This window comes from Oncorhynchus mykiss, chromosome 8, assembly GCF_057628025.1.
Source record: "Oncorhynchus mykiss isolate SJ-2025 chromosome 8, ASM5762802v1, whole genome shotgun sequence".
Taxonomy (NCBI): Eukaryota; Metazoa; Chordata; class Actinopteri; order Salmoniformes; family Salmonidae; genus Oncorhynchus; species Oncorhynchus mykiss.
The window spans coordinates 38,762,297-38,779,066 of record NC_143029.1 but is presented as its reverse complement, the minus strand read 5'-3'; the positions used below and the strand labels follow the sequence as shown (position 1 = coordinate 38,779,066).

At 45.7% G+C, this 16,770-nt stretch overlaps 1 protein-coding gene across 2 annotated transcripts in view; it reads left to right on the top strand.

Moving 5' to 3' along the window:
* The first annotated feature begins 9,198 nt into the window (after positions 1-9,198).
* The window catches only part of LOC110529892 (cGMP-dependent protein kinase 2), a 44,021-nt gene continuing 36,449 nt past the window's right edge, over positions 9,199-16,770 (top strand). The window contains exon 1 of one of the 2 annotated variants that reach the window (XM_021612548.3): positions 9,199-9,618. The gene's annotated coding sequence lies outside the window, so the exon portion shown is untranslated. The remainder of the gene's footprint in view (positions 9,619-16,770) is intronic. The other variant, XR_016497785.1, reaches the window with a different exon arrangement.

The following is a 16,770-nucleotide window of genomic DNA, read 5'->3' as shown; positions in this document are numbered from 1 at the left end:
TCGCGAAGCGGATCCTGTGTTCTGCCTTTCACCCAGGACAATGGAATGGATCCCAGCCGCCGACCAAAAAAAACGACTTTGTTAAAGAGGGAAACGAAGCGGTCTTCTGGTCAGACTCCGGAGACGGGCACATCGCGCACCACTCCCTAGCATACTTCTCGCCAATGTCCAGTCTCTTGACAACAAGGTTGATGAAATCCGAGCAAGGGTAGCATTCCAGAGGGACATCAGAGACTGTAACGTTCTTTGCTTCACGGAAACATGGCTCACTGGAGAGACGCTATCGGAGTCGGTGCAGCCAGCTGGTTTCTCCACGCATCGCGCCGACAGAAACAAACATCTTTCTGGTAAGAAGGGGGGCGGGGGAGTATGGTTTATGGTTAACGAGACGTGGTGAGGTCACAACAACATACAGGAACTCAAGTCCTTCTGTTCACCTGATTTAGAATTCCTCACAATCAAATGTCGAACGCATTATCTACCAAGGGAATTCTCTTTGATTATAATCACAGCCATATATATATTCCCCCCCAAGCAGGCACATCGACGGCTCTGAAAAAACTTTATTTGACTCTTTGCAAACTGGAATCCACATATCCTGAGGCTGCATTCATTAACAAGGCTAATCTGAAAACAAGACTCCCTAAATTGTATCAGCATATCGATTGCGCAACCAGGGCTGGTAAAACCTTGGATCACTGCTATTCTAACTTCCGCAACGCATATAAGGCCCTCCCCCACCCTCCTTTCGGAAAAGCTGACCACGACTACATTTTGTTGCTCCCTGCCTACAGACAGAAGATAAAACAAGAAGCTCCCGCGCTGAGGTCTGTTCAACGCTGGTCCGACCAATCTGATTCCACGCTCCAAGACTGCTTCCATCACGTGGACTGGGATATGTTTTGTATTGCGTCAAACAACAACATTGACGAATACGCTGATTCGGTGAGCGAGTTCATTAGAACGTGCGTTGAAGATGTCGTTCCCATAGCAACGATTAAAACATTCCCAAACCAGAAACCGTGGATTGATGGCAGCATTCGTGTGAAACTGAAAGCGTGAACCACTGCTTTTAATCAGGGCAAGGTGACCGGAAACATGACCGAATACAAACAGTGTAGCTATTCCCTCCGCAAGGCAATCAAACAAGCTAAGCGTCAGTATAGAGACAAAGTAGAATCGCAATTCAACGGCTCAGACACAAGAGGTATGTGGCAGGGTCTACAGTCAATCACGGATTACAAAAAGAAAACCAGCCCAGTCACGAACCAGGATGTCTTGCTCCCAGGCAGACTAAATAACTTTTTTGCCTGCTTTGAGGACAATACAGTGCTCTCCTTCACTGCAGCCGAGGTGAGTAAAACATTTAAACGTGTCAACCCTCGCAAGGCTGCCGGCCCAGACGGCATCCCCAGCCGCGCCCTCAGAGCATGCGCAGACCAGCTGGCTGGTGTGTTTACGGACATATTCAATCAATCCTTATCCCAGTCTGCTGTTCCCACATGCTTCAAGAGGGCCACCATTGTTCCTGTTCCCAAGAAAGCTACGGTAACTGAGCTAAACGACTACCACTCACTTCGGTCATCATGAAGTGCTTTGAGAGACTAGTCAAGGACCATATCACCTCCACCCTACCTGACACCCTAGACCCACTACAATTTGCTTACCGCCCAAATAGGTCCACAGACGATGCAATCTCAACCACAGTGCACACTGCCCTAACCCATCTGGACAAGAGGAATACCTATGTGAGAATGCTGTTCATCGACTACAGCTCAGCATTTAACACCATAGTACCCTCCAAAAAATAACCTCACACTCAACGTCAACAAAACAAAGGAGATGATTGTGGACTTCAGGAAACAGCAGAGGGAACACCCCCCTATCCACATAGACAGGACAGTAGTGGAGAGTGTAGTAAGTTTTAAGTTCCTTGGCGTACACATCACAGACAAACTGAATTGGTCCACCCACACAGACAGCATCGTGAAGAAGGCGCAGCAGCGCCTCTTCAACCTCAGGAGGCTGAAGAAATTTGGCTTGTCACCAAAAGCATTCACAAACTTCTACAGATGCACAATCGAGAGCATCCTGTCGGGCTGTATCACCGCCTGGTACGGCAACTGCTCCGCCCATAACCGTAAGGCTCTCCAGAGGGTAGTGAGGCCTGCACAACGCATCACCGGGGGCAAACCACCTGCCCTCCAGGACACCTACACCACCCGATGTCACAGGAAGGCCATAAAGATCATCAAGGACAACAACCACACGAGCCACTGCCTGTTCACCCCGCTATCATCCAGAAGGCGAGGTCAGTACAGGTGCATCAAAGCTGGGACCGAGAGACTGAAAAACAGCTTCTATCTCAAGGCCATCAGACTGTTAAACAGCCACCACTAACGTTGAGTGGCTGCTGCCAACACACTGACTCATCTCCAGCCACTTTAATAATGGGAATTGATGGGAATTTATGTAAAATATATCACTAGCCACTTTAAACAATGCTACTTAATATAATGTTTACATACCCTACATTATTAATCTCATATGTATATGTATATACTGTACTCTATATCATCTACTGCATCTTTATGTAATACATGTATCACTAGCCACTTTAATATGCCACTTTGTTTACATACTCATCATATATGTATATACTGTACTCGATACCATCTACTGCATCTTGCCTATGCCGCTCTGTACCATCACTCATTCATATATCTTTATGTACATATTCTTTATCCCTTTACACTTGTGTGTATAAGGTAGTAGTTTTGGAATTGTTAGTTAGATTACTCGTTGGTTATTACTGCATTGTCGGAACTAGAAGCACAAGCATTTCGCTACACTCGCATTAACATCTGCTAACCATGTGTATGTGACAAATAACATTTGATTTGATTTGACAAGCAACGCGTCAATACAGGATTAAGATTGAATCCTAATACACCGGCTCTGACGCTCGTTGGATGTGGCAGGGCTTGCAAACTATTATGGACTTCAAAGGGAAACCCAGACGTGAGCTGCCCAGTGACGCGAGCCTACCAGACTAGCTAAATGCCTTTTTATGCTTGTTTCGAGGCAAGCAACACTGAAGCATGCACGAGAGCACCAGATGTTCTGGATGACTGTGTGATAACGCTCTCAGTAGCCGATGTGAACAAAACCTTTAAACAGGTCAACATTCACAAAGCCGCAGGGCCAGACTGATTACCAGGGAGTGTACTCAAAGCATGCGCGGACCAACTCAAGTGTCTTCACTGACATTTTCAATGTCTTCCTTTGATTTGATTTTGATTTGGCGTTCATAATGGAGATGGATGTGTCCGAGGCTGGGATAGGAGCCGTTCTCTCTCAGCGCTCGCGTACGCCACCGAAGCTTCGCCCCTGTGCCTTTTTCTCGAGGAAGCTTTAGCTGTCTGCGCGAACCTATGACGTGGGGGACCGGGGGCTGCTGCCTGTCGTCACGGCTCTGAAGGTGTGGAGACATTGGCTTGAGGGTTAAACACCCTTTTCTCATCTGGACTGACCACCACAATCTGGAGTACATCCGGGCGGCGTGGAAACTGAACCCTCGCCAGGCAATTTGGGCCATGTTTTTCACCCGTTTTGTTTTCACACTTTCTTACAGACCAGGTTCCCAGAACGTGAAGGCAGATGCACTGTCCCGGCTGTTTGACACAGACGAACGGCCCATGGATCCCACCCCCATACTCCCGGCCTCCTGCCTGGTGGCACCAGGAGTGTGGGAGCTGGACGCGGATATTGAGCAGGCGTTACGTGCAGAGCCTGCCCCCCTCCAGTGTCCCGTTGGGTGTCTGTACATTCCTTCTGCTGTCCGTGATCCTGATCGGCCCACACGTCCCCTTCTTCTGGTCATCCAGGCATCGATTGGACAGTGCGCTGTCTGAGTGGGAAGTACTGGTGGCCTACTTTAGCCATGGACGTGAAGGTTTATGTTTCCTCTTGCTCGGTGTGCGCTCAGTGTAAGGCTCCTAGGCACCTGCCCAGAGGTAAGCTACACCCCTTACCTGTTCCACAACTGCTATAGTCGCACTTGTCGATCGATTTCCTGACCGATCTCCCCCATCACAGGGAAACACCATGATCCTGGTTGTTGTGGATCGTTTCTCTAAATCCTGTCGTCTCCTTCCTCTGCCCGGTCTCCCTACGGCCATACAGACTGTGGAGGCCTTGTTTATGCACGTCTTCCGGCACTGCGGGGTGCCTGAGGATATCGTGTTTGATCGGGGTCCCCAGCTCTCTTCGAGGGTCTGGAGGGTGTTCATGGAACGTCTGGTGGTCCCAATCAGCCTTACCTCGGGTTTTCACCCCGAGAGTAACCGGCACGTGGAGAGAGTTAACCAGGATGTGGGTAGATTTCTGAGGTCTTATTGCCAGTACCGGCCGGGGGAGTGAGCAGCGTTTGTGCCCTGGGTAGAGATGGCCCAGAACTCGCTCCGCCACTCTTCCACTAACCTCTCCCCCTTCCAGTGTGTACTGGGGTATCAGCCGGTTCTGGCTCCTTGGCACCAGAGTCAGACCGAGGCTCCTGCGGAGGAGACATGGGACGCCGCTCATGTTCACCTTAAGCGCATACAGTCACCCGCAGGCCGGGTCTAGCTCTCGACCCGAAACCTGTCCCTCCGCCTGCCCTGTCGGAAGCTCGGTCCGCGGTTTGTGGGGCATTTAAAGTCCTGAGGAGACTGAACGAGGTGAGTTATAGGTTACAGATCACCCCCAATTACCGTATTAACACCTTGTTCCTTGTGTCTCTCCTCATGCCGGAGGTGGCTGGCCCGCTCCAGGAGTCTGAGGTGCGGGAGGTTCCTCCGCCCCCTCTGGACATTGAGGGTGCCCCTGCGTACTCCGTTCGATCCATTCTGGATTCGAGGCGTCAGGCAAGGGGCCTTCAGTACCTCGAGGACTGGGAGGGGTACGGTCCGGAGGAGAGATGCTGGGTTCCGGTGGAGGACCTGTTGGACCCTTCAATGCTGCGGGAGTTCCACTGTCTCCATCCGGATCGCCCTGCACCTCGCCCTCTGGATCATCCTCGAGGCTGGTGTCGGCGCACTGCTGGAGCCACGCGTCAAGGGTGGAGTACTGTCACGACTTCCATTGAAGTCAGTTCCTCTCCTTGTTCAGGTAGGGCGGTCGGCGTCACCGGTCTTCTAGCCATTGTCGATCCACTTTTCATTTTCCAATTGTTTTGTCTTGTTTTCCTACACACCTGGTTCTCATTTCCCTCATTAAGTGTTGTGTTTTTAACCCTCTGTTCCCCCCATGTCTTTGTGTGGAATTGTTTGTTGTAAGTTCTTGCGCACATGTTTACTGGTGCGCGTCGGGTTTTGTACCCATGTAGGTTATTTCTTTATGCCGTTGGTTTTGAAATTAAACTGCTCCGGCTATTACCTAGTTCTGCTCTGCTGCGTCTGCCTTCACTACCACCAGCCGATATGACGGCTTGGTAGACAAAGGAAGGGGTTGTGACTGAGAAAAAGTGGGAAAGACAAAATGGATTCACTACAGACAGTTGATAATTGTATAATGCTTTGCACATCCTTAATCCTTTGCACATGAATGGCCGCTCTTTCGAGAATAATTGCAATGTGTATATACAGTGCCTTGCGAAAGTATTCTGCCCCCTTGAACTTTGCAACCTTTTGCCACATTTCAGGCTTCAAACATAAAGATATAAAACTGTATTTTTTGTGAAGAATCAACAACAAGTGGGACACAATCATGAAGTGGAACGACATTTATTGGATATTTCAAACTTTTTTAACAAATCAAAAACTGAAAAATTGGGCGTACAAAATTATTCAGCCCCCTTAAGTTAATACTTTGTAGCGCCACCTTTTGCTGCGATTACAGCTGTAAGTCGCTTGGGGTATGTCTCTATCAGTTTTGCACATCGAGAGACTGAATTTTTTTCCCATTCCTCCTTGCAAAACAGCTCGAGCTCAGTGAGGTTGGATGGAGAGCATTTGTGAACAACAGTTTTCAGTTCTTTCCACAGATTCTCGATTGGATTCAGGTCTGGACTTTGACTTGGCCATTCTAACACCTGGATATGTTTATTTTTGAACCATTCCATTGTAGATTTTGCTTTATGTTTTGGATCATTGTCTTGTTGGAAGACAAATCTCCGTCCCAGTCTCAGGTCTTTTGCAGACTCCATCAGGTTTTCTTCCAGAATGGTCCTGTATTTGGCTCCATCCATCTTCCCATCAATTTTAACCATCTTCCCTGTCCCTGCTGAAGAAAAGCAGGCCCAAACCATGATGCTGCCACCACCATGTTTGACAGTGGGTATGGTGTGTTCAGGGTGATGAGCTGTGTTGCTTTTATGCCAAACATAACGTCTTGCATTGTTGCCAAAAAGTTCAATTTTGGTTTCATCTGACCAGAGCACCTTCTTCCACATGTTTGGTGTGTCTCCCAGGTGGCTTGTGGCAAACTTTAAACGACACTTTTTATGGATATCTTTAAGAAATGGCTTTCTTCTTGCCACTCTTCCATAAAGGCCAGATTTGTGCAATATACGACTGATTGTTGTCCTATGGACAGAGTCTCCCACCTCAGCTGTAGATCTCTGCAGTTCATCCAGAGTGATCATGGGCCTCTTGGCTGCATCTCTGATCAGTCTTCTCCTTGTATGAGCTGAAAGTTTAGAGGCACGGCCAGGTCTTGGTAGATTTGCAGTGGTCTGATACTCCTTCCATCTCAATATTATCGCTTGCACAGTGCTCCTTGGGATTTCTAAAGCTTGGGAAATCTTTTTGTATCCAAATCCGGCTTTAAACTTCTTCACAACAGTATCTCGGACCTGCCTGGTGTGTTCCTTGTTCTTCATGATGCTCTCTGCGCTTTTAACGGACCTCTGAGACTATCACAGTGCAGGTGCATTTATACGGAGACTTGATTACACACAGGTGGATTGTATTTATCATCATTAGTAATTTAGGTCAACATTGGATCATTCAGAGATCCTCACTGAACTTCTGGAGAGAGTTTGCTGCACTGAAAGTAAAGGGGCTGAATAATTTTGCAAGCCCAATTTTTCAGTTTTTGATTTGTTAAAAAAGTTTGAAATATCCAATAAATGTCGTTCCACTTCATGATTGTGTCCCACTTGTTGTTGATTCTTCACAAAAAAATACAGTTTTATATCTTTATGTTTGAAGCCTGAAATGTGGCAAAAGGTCGCAAAGTTCAAGGGGGCCGAATACTTTCGCAAGGCACTGTATAAGTGCCCGCATGTCGTTGTCTTCTCTGTTGGAATCGCCTGTCCGTCTGCTGGAGATTCAGTTCATCACAGAGTCTCTGGTTAACTTCCCCAGAAGTCACAATGTCCTTTGTGGTTGTAGCTTTCTCCGCAGCTCTGGATAGTGTCTGTTGTAATGGATGCGTCAGGCCTGAAGATGGTCGTTGCATAGAATAGATGTTTCCGCGGTTGTTGGTATTCTAGTACTAGATTACGTCATTTCTAGCTGCAGACTAGTAATTATACGTCTCAGATTTGATTTTATTCTGTAGTGATAGACAGTCTCAGAGCTGAACCATTTCCAGCCGTGTAGCCAAAACTACAGCTGTATGGTCTCCTTGGCCTATAGAATTGTAGCCATTCCAACGTGGGGACTCTGTCCCGGCGTTCTCTGACTTAATGTATATTTTGTAGGAAGTGAGTTTTATACTCTGTGGACGAAAGGGTGGTTCTATGATGCCTAATGTGATGTCTGGGCTCACGGGGGTGTGGCCACTGACTAGGTCATCTTTATATGAAAATTCATACTCTCATTTAGAATGTTAACATCACATTACATCTTTAATCACACTCATTTCACAATATTTAGACATCAACCTGACAGCTGGGAAATGCACACTTTAAGAGATACAGTTGTGTTTTTCCTGTCCTTCATGAGATCACCAAATGAAACACATTCATCATGACTGTCTATTAGGTGTCCACGGACCATTCCCACATTCTCAAAAGTAGATACATTGTTTAATTATTCAAATGTTTGATGTCCAAGGGTCTCTGTGTTCCACAGTTTACATTCTAATCTCCCCGCTCTCCCCCTCTATGAGAGAGAGAGAGAGCACGGTGTAGAGCGGACCCCCCTGTAATCTGATAGTCATGACACCACCTGACACCACTGACTGACCAGCTGCACTGCGATGGCAATAACAATCTAAAGTAATTTAGACCTTCCATTGTCCATTTCTATCTGTTACCATGACAGTAATTAAGACATTGAAATTGTATTCCTCAATAAAATAAACTAAGTAACAATATAAAATAGTTGTTAATGTTGTGTCTGTCAATATTCTGTTTTTCAGTTTATAACTTATAACTGCTGTGTTTACCACAAGTAAGAGCACATATATTTTTTGGGATTGTTTTATTATATCACTGTGTTGGTGTCTCAGTGGTAAAACAGTACTGCTTGTCATTTAGTGCTCCAGGTCTAAACCTCTTTCATCTGGTTGTTTATGTCGTTGGGTATTGATTAACAGAAACGGTATCAATAATTAACTGAAGACAATAAAAATCCCCACATCCTCTGTCACAATGCGAACCCTTCAGCCTCATTTACATTCCTTAAAGGATGCTGGGCTGGAAAAGATCCAATGATTTCACTGTGGTTTTCTGTGGAAAAACAGCACTTGATAAAGTAGCAGCAGCTTTTTCCACCTTGTTTTAACCTCAGCGTATATCAGTTTATTGTACGATTAATGCTAGTTTCCGCTGGTTGAAACCAGTGGTTGAATGTCTCTGGTGATTATGTGTTTTGCAAGGTGCTATTTACCGTTGACTCTCACTTTTCTTTCACTCCTATCTTTTGAACCTGCTCTGGCACAATTTAGTGCTAATACAATGTGGGTCTGTATTGATTTTTGTTTTTACCGCTCTCTCTCTTCCCCTGTGTGAAAAGGCCTGTGTATTCATAGATGTTTTGTTTCTTACAAATGGAGATCAAGACAGAGTATGAGGAGTATTCCTTTTCCCTCCCACTCATTCTTCATTCCCCTGTTCCATGCTCCACCGCCCTCCCCTTAATTTCCCCCCTCCATCTCTTCTTTTTTCCTAGCCCCCTCTACTTCAACCTCCCTGAGTTCCTGCACTTTTCCCCCTCCCTCCCTCCCTCCCTCCCTCCCCACCCACCCATCCCTCCTACTTGGTTCTACCCTGTCTTCCTCTACCTGGTGTGGTAGGAGGTGCCTCTGGGGTCTGGTTAATAATCCAACACTGGAGCTACTGAGCAGACAGACAGATAAGGAGAGACAGGGGGAGTGGAAGAAAGGGAGAGAGAGAGAAGTAAGAGCAAGAGGCATGGGGGGAGCCAGGTGAGATCAGAGAGAGGAGAGTGAGGGAGAGGAAAGATAAAGGATTAGGTGATAGTAGTCAGCGTGTTAGTGCCTGTACAGGTGAGTGGACTCTGAATAGGATTTCCCTTCAAGCTACAGGTGGAGAAAGCCTGATACAGGACCAACTGGATTTACAGAGTGCTGGAGGAAGGTCTTGAACCTCATGTGAAGATCCATGTGGTCACCCTAGCAGCTACACAGACTCACCCTCCGTCCTACCCCTCCTCTCTTCACAGACTACAGGTGAGTCTAACTTTAGTCTTTTCCCCTGTAGCATCAATGTATTTGTGCCAAAATGAGACCTGTTGGAGCAACATCAGAACCCAGTTGCAACTAAATGCATCTAGTTTTAATGAGCTCAGGTTGTGACTGTAGTGACTGGCTTGGGGGCCAGTATACTTTTTAAACATGACTGACATACACTTCACACCAATGAATTCATATTTTCCATTTAGAAATTAAATAGTTTTGTCTATAATTACAGAGTGGAAAATGCAGTCTCTTTATCTACTTTATTATGGTTAGTTGTTTGCTGGGTGACTTTACAATCACTGTAATACCATGTCTAATCTCTGCCCTGTCCAATGTTCAGGGTGAAGTAAAGGTAATTTGGGTCACGTGAAGAGCGGGCGCTAGGCAGTGCGAGATGGCATCAGAGGAGATGGCTGCTGTTTCACGGGCTCTGAACCAATTGTGCTACTGTGTGTGCTTTGTCGCATTATTTGTAACTTATTTTGTACATAATGTTTCTGCTACCGTCTCTTATCAGTACAGCGATTACTCACCTCGTACTGGTCAAAGATTTCTTCTTTAACGAGTCGGACGGAAAGGATTTACTCAGACACCCGACAAGGCCCAAATCACCTTCATTCGCAAGAGACAGATATATTGGGGATGTAAGTCGGGGTGCCTTGTAAGGATCTGACAGCGAGTGGGTAATCCGCCTCCACCATCAGTCCTATTTGCCAATGTGCAACCATTGGATAATAATTGGATGAGCTCCGATCAAGACTATCCTACCAACGGGACATTAAAAAACTGTAATATCTTATGTTTCACTGAGTCGTGGCTGAACAATGACATGGATAACATACAACTGGCTGGGTTTTCGGTGCATCAGGCAAGATAGAACAGCTGCCTCTGGGAAGACAAGGGGTGGAGGTCTGTCTATTTGTCAATAACAGCTGGTGCACGAAATCTAATATTAATTAAGGAAGTCTCAAGGTTTTGCTCGCCTGACGTAGAGAATCTTTTAATCCGTTTTAACTCAAGTCTACCAGCATATTATGTGCGCAACCAGAGGAAAAATAACTCTAGACCACAATAACTCCACACAAGATCTCCCTCGCCCTCCATGTGGCAAATCTGACAATAACTTTATACTCCTGATTCCTGCTTACAATCAAAAACTAAATCAAATTGTATTTGTCACACGCGCTGAATACAACAGGTGCAGACCTTACAGTGAAATGCTTACTAAAATAAAATATCAAAAAAAGAGATAAGAATAATAAATTATTAAAGAGCAGCACTAAATAACAATAGCAGTGCTATATACAGGGGTACTGGTACAGAGTCAATGTGCGGGGGCACCGGTGTTGAGGTAATATGTACATGTAGGGAGAGTTATTAAAGTGACTATCCATAGATAACAGCAGAGAGTGGCACCAGTGTTCCAGAGGGGGCGGGGGGCTGTCTCATCGTTGTCAGTGATCAGGCCTACCACTGTTGTGTCATCAGCAAACATACTGATGGTGTTGGAGTTCTGCCTGGCCATGCAGTCATAAATGAACAGGGAGTACATGAGGGGACTGAGCATGCACCCCTGAGGGGCTCCCGTGTTGAGGGTCAGCGTGGCAGATGTGTTGTTACCTACTCTTACCACCTGGGGGGCGGCCCGTCAGGAAGTCCAGGATCCAGTTGCAGAGGGAGGTGTTTCGTCCCAGGGTCCTTAGCTTAGTAATGAGCTGTATGGGCACTATGGTGTTGAAAGATGCGCTATAGTCAATGAATAGGATTCTCACATAAGTGTTCCTTTCGTCCAGGTGTGAAAAGGCAGTGTAGAGTGCAATAGATATTGCATAATCAGTGGATCTGTTGGTGCAGTATGCAAATTGGAGTGGGTCTAGGGTTTCTTTGATAATGGTGTTTGATGTGAACCATGTAGAGGAAAAATAAATGCACACCTATTTACGCGAGGTGCTTGCTAGCGGAGTGGAAAACTTGAAAAAAAAGGAGAGACGTTGGATCTGTTGGGACGGTATGTGGGTCTAGGGTGTCCAGGAGGATGCTGTTGATGTGAGCCATGACCAGCCTTTCAAAGCATTTAATTGCTACAGAAATGAGTGCTACGGGTCGGTAGTCATTTAAGCATGTTACCTTAGTGTTCTTGAGCACAGGGACTATGGTGGTCTGCTTGAAACATGTTGGTATTACAGACTCAGACAGGGGGAGGTTGGAAATGTCAGTAAAGACACTTGCCAGTTGGTCAGCGCATGCTTGGAGTGCACTTCCTGGTAGTCCGTCTGGCTGCAGAGAGCGAGATCACACTGTCGTCCTAAACAGCTGATGCTCTCATGCATGTTTCAGTGTTACTTGCCTCGAAGCAAGCATAGAAGTAATTTAGCTCATCTGGTAGGCTCGTGTCACTGGGCAGCTTACGGCTGTGCTTCCCTTTGTAGTCTGTTATAGTTTGCAACCCCTGTCATATCCGACTAGTATCGGAGCCGATGTAGTAAGATTCGATCTTAGTCCTGTATTGGCACTTTACCTGTTTGATGGTTCTTCGGAGGGCATAGCGGGATTTCTTATAAGCTTCCGGGTCAGATTCCCGCTCCTTGAAAACCGCAGCTCTACCCTTTAGCTCAGTGTGAATGTTGCCTATAATCCATGGGTTCTGGTTGGGGTATGTACGTACAGTCACTGTGGGGACGACATCCTCGATGCACTTGTTGATAAAGCCAGTGACTGATGTGATATACTCCTCAATGCCATCGGAAGAATCCCGGAACATATTCCACTCTGTGCTAGCAAAACAGTCCTATAGTTTAGCATCTGCTTCATCTGACCACTTTTTTATAGACCGAGTCACTGGTGCTTCCTGCTTTAATTTATGCTTGTAAGCACGATTATAGGAGGATAGAATTATGGTTAGACTTGCCAAATGGAGGGTGAAGGAGAGCTTTGTGCGGAGTAAAGGTGGTCTAGAATTGGTTGTACATTTGGTTTAAATGGTTGTACATTTAACATGCTGAAAGAAATTAGGTCAAATTGATTTAAAGTGCATTAAAGTCCCCGGCCACAAGGATCACCGCCTCTGGATGAACATTTGCCTGTTTGCTTATGGCGGTATACAGCTCATTGAGTGTGGTTTTAGTGCCAGCATCGGTCTGTGGTGGTATGTCCACAGTGATGAAAAATACAGATGAAAACTCTCGAGGAAGATAGAGTATCTTATGATAAGCTGGAGACCACACTAACTCAGGCGAGCTAAACCTCAAGACTTAGCTGTTGTTTAAATGCATTGGCCTCCACCCCGTGTCTTACCAGAGGCTACTGTTCTGTCCTGCCTTAGAGTGTATTACCCTCCAGCTGTATGTTATTTATGCCGTCGTTCAGCCAAGACTCTGTGAAACATAAGATATTACAGTTTTTAATGTTCCGTTGGTAGGATAAATGTGCTTTCAGTTCATCCCATTTATTTGTAAGCGATTGAACATTAGCTAGCAGGACGGAAGGCAAGGGCAGATTAGCCACTCGTTGCCTTATCCTCACAAGGCACCCTGATCTCTTTCGTGAAATTTCCATTTCCTTCTCCATTGAATAACGGGGATCTGGGCATGGTCGGATATCAGCATTATATCCCTCCTGTCCGACTCATTAAAGAACTACTCTTCGTCCAGTTTGAGGTGAGCAATCGCAGTTCTGATGTCCGGAAGCTCTTTTCGGTCATAAGAGACAGTAGCAGCAACATTATGTATAAAACAAGTTATGAACAAAGCGAAAAACCCATCAAAGTAGCATGGTTGGTTAAGAGCCGAAAAGACAGCAGCCTTCCCCTCCAGCTCCACCATCAAGCTGGAAGTAACCAGTGACTTGCTCAATACGGAAGTGGTCAGTTGACACAGATGCTAAGCTACAGGTCTATTTTGCTAGCACAGACCGGAAAATGTTCCGGGAATCTTCTGATGGCATTGACAAGTACACAACATCTGTCACTGGCTTCGTCAATAAGTGCATCGATGATGTCGTCCCCACAGTTACCGTACGTACATAGCACAACCAGAAACCATGGATTACAGGCAACATCCGCACTGAGCTAAAGGGTAGAGCTGCCGCTTTTAAGGAGCGGGACTCTAACCCGGATGCTCATAAGAAATCCCACTATGCTCTTCACTATGCCCTCCGACTGCCCTTAAACAGGCAAAGCGCCAATACAGGACTAAGATTGAATCGTACAACACTGGCTCTGACGCTCATTGGATGTGGTAGGGCTTGCAAACTATTATGATCTACAACGGGAAGCACAGCCGTAAGCTGCCCAGTGACACGAGCCTACCAGGCGAGCACAATTACTTCTATGCTCGCTTCGAGTCAAGCAACACTGAAGCCTGCATGAGAACATCAGCTGTTTAGGATGACTGTGTGATCTCGCTCTCCATAGCCGATGGGAGTAAGAGCTTTAAACAGGTCAACATACACAAGGCCGCAGGGCCAGACGGATTAACGGGACATGTACTCTGAGCATGCGCTGACCAACTGGCAACTGTCTTCGCTGACATTTTCAACCTCTCCCTGAACGAGTCTGTAAAACCAACATGTTTCAACCAGACCACCATAGTCCCTCTGCTCAAGAACACTAAGGTAACCTGCCTTAATGACTACCAACCCGTAGCACTCACGTCTGTAGCAATGAAATGCTTTGAAAGGCTGGTCATGGCTCAGCGTTCAGCACCATAGTGCCCTCAAAGCTCATCACTAAGCTAAGGACCCTAGGACTAAACACCACCATCTGATACTGGATCAGGGTGGTGTGCTTAGTCCCCCCTATACTCTCTGTTCACCCATGAATGCATGGCCAAGCACGACTTCAACACCATCGTTATTAAGTTTGACAACGATGAGACAGCCTATAGAGAGGAGGTCAGAGACCTGGCCGTGTGGTGCCAGGACAACAACCTCTCCTTCAACGTGATCAAGACAAAAAAGATGATTGTGGACTACAGGAAAAGGATGACCGAGCAGGCCCCCATTCTCATGGCGGGGCTGTAGTGGAGCAGGTTGAGAGCTTCAAGTTCCTTGGTGTCCACATCACCAAAAAACTATCATGGTCCAAACATACCAAGACAGTCGTGAAGAGGGCATGACAACGCCTAATACCCATCAGGAGACTGAAAAGATTTAGCAAGGGTCCTCAGATCCTCAATAGGTTCTACAGCTGCACCATTGACAGGTTACAACTGCTCGGCCTCCGACCGCAAAGCACTACAGAGGGTAGTCCATACAACCCAGTACATCACTGGGGCCAAGCTTCCTGCCATCCAAGACCTCTACACCAGGCGGTGTCAGAGGAAAGCCCGTAAAATTGTCAGAGACTCCAGTTACCTAAGTTATAGACTGTTTTCTGCGCTACCACACATTAAGTGGTACCGGCGCGCCAAGTCTTGGACCAAAAGGCTCCTCAACAGCTGCTACTCCCAAACTATAAGACTCCTGAACAGCTAATCAAATGGCTCCCCAGACTATTTTACGCTGCTGCTCGTCACTGTTTATTATCTATGCATAGTCACTTTACCTCTACCTACATGTACATATTACCTCAATTACCTTGACTAAACTGTGCCCTCGCTCATTGACTCTGTCTGTACTGGTACCCCCTGTATATAGCCTCGCTGCTGTTATTTTATTGTTTCTCTTTAATTAGTTGTTATTTTTCTATTTTCATCTTTATATTTAACTTTAAGTAAATACTTTCTTCACAATTATTTTTCTAAAACTGTATTGTTGGTTAAGGGCTTGTAAGTAAGTATTTCACTATAAGGTCTAGACCAGCGGAGATGGGTGAATTGAAACATTGAGGAGGATGGGAGACAACAAAGTGTGTTTCAAAAATCGTCAAAGACCAAGTATTTTAACCTAAAGCATTTAATAAAGACATTTATAGTACAATATTATAGGGAATAGGAATGAGAGGGCTACTTACACAGTGTTGGACAGAGATCACAGCAGGGATTTAATGTGGGTATGATGCATGAGTTGAGGTGTTCAGAGGCTTGACCAGTACAGGACAGGATTTGACTGGGAAAACAAAAAACAATAACACACTACAGAGTTAGACAAAAGAGCTAAGAATGAGTTAGTCCAAGCAAGGAGTAAAATCATTGATGTTTAATAATGTGATTGTTTTTGTGGATGTGATTGACTCTACATACAATAACGAGCTAAAATTGATAAGGCTACTCAAAAAGCTTGGAGAGGAAACATTCACTGTGCCAGTGGATGAGCTGGCACGTGAGACATGGCTTAAATTTAGGTAATGAGAGAGTTGACAATGGTAGTGGAGTGGAGTGGTCATCGCCTCTTAATCAAGGAACAGGAAGGTGACTTGGCTGTTAATGAAATAGCAGATACATTCCATTATAGCTATGCCATCATAGGTTTGGACAACACATTTCTCTATGAAGTCAAACACAGCCTGAGCATCTCACCCACTTCAAAGTAGGCCAAGAAACGTTCCTGAATAAAGCCCTGATTATCCACATACCTGACGATAACAGACAACTGCAAGCAGACTGGTGGCACCATAGGTCCCAGAGTGGTGGGGCAATTTTTACCCCCTAGGTCCTGGAGTTGTTCCTTATAAGTTAACCTAACTAGGAAAACTCTGAACCCTTTAAGGTATGACAGTGATTAATCAGTTGTAAAAATGTTTCATGTGGGCTGTGATGGGACCAGTTTTTCCTAATCAGGTCACATGGTTTTAAAAAACTCCTGACCTTGGGGGGATGAAACCCCTGTCAAACTGCAGCTTCCTTATATTTGTTCATATAAATTATATTTAGACCGGATTAGGAGGGGGATTTCCTCTACCCAGACACATAGACAACATAACTCACAGGGCTGAGCTTGCTTAATGCATGTTTGCATCATGCAGGCCTATGCAACTGTTGGCCTTATAAAACATTTACTCACATCTGTCATCACGATTATGTTGACTGATTAATTTTGGATTGAAAACCTATAGGCAGCCTAGCCAGCCCAATTTTGAATATAAACTACATTTGATCACATTCACATTTTCTCCTGACACAGAAATGGACTATAAATACTTAACGTTACCAATTAGTTTACCCTGACCTGATGGAACATTATGCAGCTGCTCTTATTAGTAGCCTA